Raw genomic sequence first — 6313 nt, 5'->3', positions numbered from 1 at the left:
TAGCGAGGGGAGCGTGGGTCTTTCCTCGTGGCCTTGGGCTCTGAGCATCGGCTTCGGCTGAATAAATTCAGTGGATGGACTCATTTCCTGCCCCTGTTCTCTGCCCCAGATTTGAGTTTTAGTTCTGGCTCTTTCACTTTGTAGCTTGGGCAAGAGATTGGGTACCCATTCATTCATTCATTCATTCATTCATTCATTCGTCCAACAAGTACTCAAAGTATCTACCCTGTGTCTGACTCTAGGCACTGGAAGCTGAACAAGGAGCTCACATCTCGTGGAGCTGAGAGAAACCTACCCGAATGATTAAAACATGGTTTTATTTATCTTAGAATAGAGAGCTGCTGCGGGATCCCTCACTAAGTGTTGAGGGATCAGAAAGGGTGCAGCGACTGTCTCAACCTCCCTTTGTCTAGCCTGCCTGGGCAGTCTAATTTAAAACAATATCCTTGAATTCACTTAAATTATATATACCCTGTGACATTGGAAGTAGAGAACTGTGCTTTATTCTGAGGAGTACACTGTACCAAGAAGAAAGCAATAGGATATGTGGATCACATTTAATGGAAAAACATAAATCAGATTTTTTTTTGCACCTGAACACCTCATGGCCCCCAGGTGAGTGTCAGAGGAGCTTACACCTTGAGTGCAGGATGGTTCCAGCATTTCTGCCAAAGAGGGACATGTGTGGTGGTGTGTGGGGGACGGAGGGGATGGAAAGCACTCGGTGCTGGGCCTGAGATAACATTCACGCCTTACTCTAGACAAGTGCTGGGATTTAGCTTCCATTTTTATTACACGGAGGTGTATGTGTTTGTATAATTATATATTTGCAAAGAGAAAACCATGAAGGGACACATACCAAAATGTTTGTAACAGCTGTCCGCTGAGTTCTTTTTCTTTCTATTTATCAAGTACTTTATAAGTGTTCTATCAGCTAATCCTTACAAAGAACCTATGTGGTAAAAAGTATGATCCTATTTTACAGACTAGGAACATAAGGCATCAAAAGGTAAGATTGACTATTTCACGACCACTAGGATCATCATTATTTTAAAAATGGAAAATGACAAGTATTGGCGAGGATGTGGAGACACTGGAATTCCCATGCATTGTTGGTGGGAAAGTAAAATGGTACAGCCATGGTGGAAAACAGTTTGGTGTTCCTCAGAAAGTTAAATGCAGAATTACCGTATGATCCAGCAATTCCACTCCCTAGGTACGCATCCCAAGGAATTGAAAACAGGGGCTCAAACAGATACTTGTGTGCCAATGTCCACAGCAGCATTTTTCATGATAGCTAAAAGATGGAAACAAATCAAAATGTCCATCAACAGATAAGTGGACAGCTATACAAAAAATGGTACAGCTGTATACTAGAATACTATTAAGCCATGAAAAAGGAACGAGGTTCTGATATATGCCAGAACATGGATGAACCTCGAAGAAATAAGTTAGGCACAAAAGAACAAGTATGATATGATTCCATGTATATGAAATATATAGAATAAGCAAATTCACAGAGACAGAAAGTAGATTAGAGGTTACCAGGGGCTGTGGGGAGGGTTAAGTAGGGAGTTATTGTTACTGGATCCAGAGTTTCTCTTTGGGATGATGGAAAAGTTTTGGTAATGGATGGTGAGGACGGTTGTACAACATTGTGAGTGGAATTAGTGCTGCTGAATTGTACACTTAAGATGGTTACAATGGCTTTTCTCCCCTTTACTGGGCGAGAGGTGTCTATGGGGCATCTGTTACCACCACCAGGTGCTGACTCCATGGCAAGGAGGAGGAGGAGAGCGACACAAGTACACAAATAAAGAATAAATTATTTTATGAAACAAATCTCCAATCAAGTATAACATTTTGATGCTTGGCATCTAGACTTCCTTGTGCCTTCACCATAGACAAAGAATCTGTGAAGTTTGGGCTTGCAACCTGGATGAAGAGATGAAGGAAGTTCATCAAATTAACTGAAAATATAACTACCCTGCTATGGACACCGAGTTTCCAGGCCCACTGGCAAATTCAGGAGCAATGCTAACTGTCAGTACCAACTCTCGCAGTGTAATGCAGACTTGTTAAAGGTAATTCAGCTAAGACTGACATTCATGAATGAGCAAGGAAAATACCTTCCAAGAACTTCAACCTGGCAGTTTAATTTTCAATTTAATTTAATGGAGGACATGCATGCCCAAAACTAGGGAGCTACCAACAACATCTGGAATCAAGTTTTAAAAACACCAAGAGGAAGCAACTGAGACCCAATATGACATCTTATGACATCTGGGATAGTCATCTGAGAAGGGGTTGACGGTTATCATTTCATGGTGGTTATGACTCGGTTATTTAATCAAAATCCTGCTCAACTCAGACTTGCCTGGAGAAAGATTTGACTTCAGTGCCTTTTTTTTTTTTCAGTTGGTTTTTAGGTTAAGAGTATTAAAAATCTTATCTCTGGCAAAAGTTTCTGGACAATAAAGTACCTAATAAGTGAAATATAATGAAAGGAACCACATAAGTCATATCCATCACACTTGAATGAAATTATTCAAGAATATCTTCTTGAAATGTAGTTCAGAGGAAGTGGAATAATAAGCTCTCCATGGAATCACAACTTTAAAAATTTTAAATTTAAATCACAGCTTTAAAAACACTACAATCTAAATGTAGGTACAGCCATATTATTTCTTAGATGAGAAAACAGAGGCCAGAGGCTAGGGGCTTTTACCCAAGGTGACACAGATTCCTATTGAGAGGTGTCCAGGGTTCTTTACAGCACTTTAGTGCTGCTTCCGCCAGTCAAGGAATTCTTATGTTAGGATTCCCCTGGAATTACCTTCTCAAAGGCATTAAACTGCTGGCAGACGTAGTATCTGTCCATACCCTTTTTCAGGGTTCTGCTTGCAAATTTGCAGGGGAGGACTCATGCTTTTTTTACTAAATTGAGTCTTACATACACAGGGGTTTTGAAGTCTAAAGGAGTTTAATCTGAAGTAGTAGTGAATAAAATTCATATTGGACAGACCCTCCTTAGGTGCCAGAAGGCAGAGATCAGATCCTAAAATAAAGGAAATCAGTTATAAAGGAATATGAGCTATAATACATTCCATTCTTTCCATTCTACTCTTATATAAAGACGTGTACAAGTACACCATGCTGTGGGTAAACCTGAAGAGAATAATATTTTTTGCTTGCTAAATGTTTTTCTTTTTGTAAAATATTTGCTGTGGAATTCTTTTAAGTATATTCTTTCAGACATCAAAGAAAGAATTCTTCTGAGAATTAACAACTTTATGTAGAAATGTATTAATGATAGAAAGCATAATGGGCTGTGCCCACTCATGGCAAGTAAATACAATTTTTTGTGCCTCCAAAAACCAAGCTAGAGAATTAAAATAATCTTTTGGATTTTCAGTTTTCCATTGAAATAAAAAATGCCTTCATGGTCCAATTAACTGTTGATTCTCTGGCACTAATTTTTCATCTGTATCTCTCTTGGCTTCTTCTGATTTTAAGAACCACAAAGTTTAATGGTTTATTTTGGCCAACTCAGGTTTGCATACCAATTGACGAAAACTTACAATCTCCAATTTTTTTTTTTTTGCCATTATTGGTTATTCTCATTCATTCTTACTCTTGAGTATTATTGAACAAATGGAATAAAAGTGTCTGCCATTTTTCCATGAAAAAAAGGTTAAAATAGTATATGTGTGTATGTATTTTATATTTATATATATACATATACACACACACACCTCACAATAAAAAAGAAAAAGAGCAAGCAATAACAGTGGATACTAGATATGTTAGAAGTGTTACACAGTAACATTTACTGCCCTTCCACAGTGGTAGGTTAATGGAGCGTGGCTGTTGCAGGCTGTCTTCTCAAGACCAGTAAGATATCAGGTTACTTTTAATCTCCGGGTGGTGGGATGTGGGTTGTGTTTAATTTTTCTTCTTGATTACCCATATTTTCTAGATTTTATTCAATGAATAAATAAATAGTGTCTTTGTTCTAGTTTGCTAGCTGCTGGAATGAATGTAATATACCAGAAACGGAATGGCTTTTTAAAAGGGAAATTTAATAAGTTGCTGATTTACAGTTCTAAGGCCGAGCAAATGTCCCAATTAAAACAAGTCTGTAGAAATGTCCACTTTAGGGCATCCAGGGAAAGATAACCTGGTTCAAGAAGGCCGACGATGTTCAACGTTTCTCTCTCAGCTGGAAGGGCACATGGTGAACATGGTGGCGTCTGCTGGCTTTCTCGTGGCTCTACCAAAAGGGACTCTGTCCAAAATGTTTCCTCTTTTAAAGGATTCCAGCAAGCAGCTCCACCTTCAGTGGGTGGAGACACACCTCCATGGAAATCATCTAATCAAAAGTTACCACCCACAATTGAGTGGGTCACATCTTCATGGAAACAATCAAAATGCTCCCACCCAGCAATATTGAAGGAGGATCAAAGGGCATGGCTTTTCTGGGGCCCACCACAGATTCAGACCGGCACAGTCTCCGAGCTAAGGGGAGAGAGACTGAAGCATCTCTATCCTTTCCCCTCTCCCTTGGAGCCGTTTAGGGGATAAGCTCACCTCTCCCTGCCTCCTGGCCTTTCCATGTTCATGGGGCGCCCCTGGGCCCAGCCCCCTGCTAGGTCCCTGGGCCCGAGCATTTTCCAGGGAGCAGCTTGACTCTAAGGGGCCTCTTCTTGCGCGTGTGGCTTCATCTTCTCAGATGAGAGCGTCAGGATCCCTAAGGAAAAGCGATGCTCGTGGCAAGTCAAGACAGAAGACTGGTTCCCGGGACGTCAGTTATTAAAAACACGTACAGCCTGCCAGGCCGGAGACCCGGCTGCGCTCCCCGGTGCCCGCCCAAGGGAAAACAAGCAAACAAACATAGACGTAAGATTTAAAATAGCCAGGTCTAAACACTAAAAATATTTCCATTTAAAAAGCCCAATTAAGGTAGAAAAAGTGTGATAAAAGAACAAAGAGGAAATGAGAGCAGAAGCATAGAATTCAGTCTGGAGGAAAGAAGGGTTAATCACAGATGTAGGAGAGATTGAAATCGTTTTAGGCAAATGCAGGTGGACCTTCACAGCAACAAATTTGAAAACCTAGAGAAAATGGATGATTTCCAGGTGTTGGACTCAATGCAAGATGAAAACTTCTGAATCTACTACTGTCATAAACTTATATACAAAACCCGATAATTTGGTACAAAAACAAAAACCAGATCATCTAACTTCTTTTTCTTTTGTAATCAATTTTATATTTATTTGTTCAGATACATGTGTGTGTTCCTTTCCCTCCCCAATTTTTACATAAATACAATCACACTATGTTACTGTTTTGCACCTTTTTTCCAATTAACAAGATGTCGTGGAGATTTTTCCATGCCAGTTTATCAGTGCAGAGGGAGCTACCTCATTCTCTTCATTGCCTGCACAGGAAGTCATTGAATGGATGGGCCATAATTTATGTCACAGTACTCCACTGAAACATTTTTAGGTTATTTTCAGTCTTTTGCCATCATAGCCATTTGCACAAGTGTAAATATATATATATATATATATATATATATATATATATATTATTTTTAACTTTTTTATTGTATAGTATAACATATATACAAAGCAAAGAAATTTAAAAAAGCAATAGTTTTCAAAGCACTCTTCAACAAGTAGTTACAGGATAGATCCCAGAGTTTGTCATGGGCTACCATACAATCCTCTCAGATTTTTCCTTCTAGCTGCTCCAGAATATAGGAGGCTACAGGGCTTAAATATTATTTTTTACATCACAAATGACTTTTTTTCCTTCTTTTTTTGTGAGAAATAACATATATACAAAAAAAGCTATAAATTTCAAAGCACAGCACCACAATTAGTTGCAGAATATATTTCAAAGTTTGACATGGGTTACAATTTCACAATTTTAGGTTTTTACTTCTAGCTGTTCTAAAATAGTGGAGACTAAAAGAGATATCAATTTGATGATTCAGCATTAATATTCATTTGTTAAACCTTACGTTCTTTGTATAATTCCACCATCACCTTTGATTTTTCCATCCCTCTCTTTAGGGGTGTTTGGGCTATGGCAAGTCTATATTTTTTATATTGGAGGGTCTGTCACTAATACGGGGTAGGGAGATGGAATCGTCTGATGTTCTGGAGAGGCTGGGCTAGGTTTCAGGACTTATCTGGACCAGGGACCCATCTGGAGGTTGTAGGTTTCTGCAAAGTTACACTAGTGCACGGAACCCTTGTGGAATCTTATATATTGCCCTACATATTTTTTAGGATTGGCTGGAATG

The 6313-nt window shown here is 39.0% G+C and overlaps 1 pseudogene; it reads left to right on the top strand.

Annotated features, from left to right (window-relative positions):
- The first annotated feature begins 604 nt into the window (after window positions 1-604).
- On the top strand, window positions 605-2915 carry LOC143655479 (CCR4-NOT transcription complex subunit 7 pseudogene; annotated as a pseudogene).
- Window positions 2916-6313: the final 3398 nt, after the last annotated feature.

The sequence above is a fragment of the Tamandua tetradactyla genome, chromosome 14, assembly GCF_023851605.1.
Source record: "Tamandua tetradactyla isolate mTamTet1 chromosome 14, mTamTet1.pri, whole genome shotgun sequence".
In the NCBI taxonomy this organism is placed as follows: Eukaryota; Metazoa; Chordata; class Mammalia; order Pilosa; family Myrmecophagidae; genus Tamandua; species Tamandua tetradactyla.
This window is presented reverse-complemented; position numbering and strand designations above follow the sequence as displayed.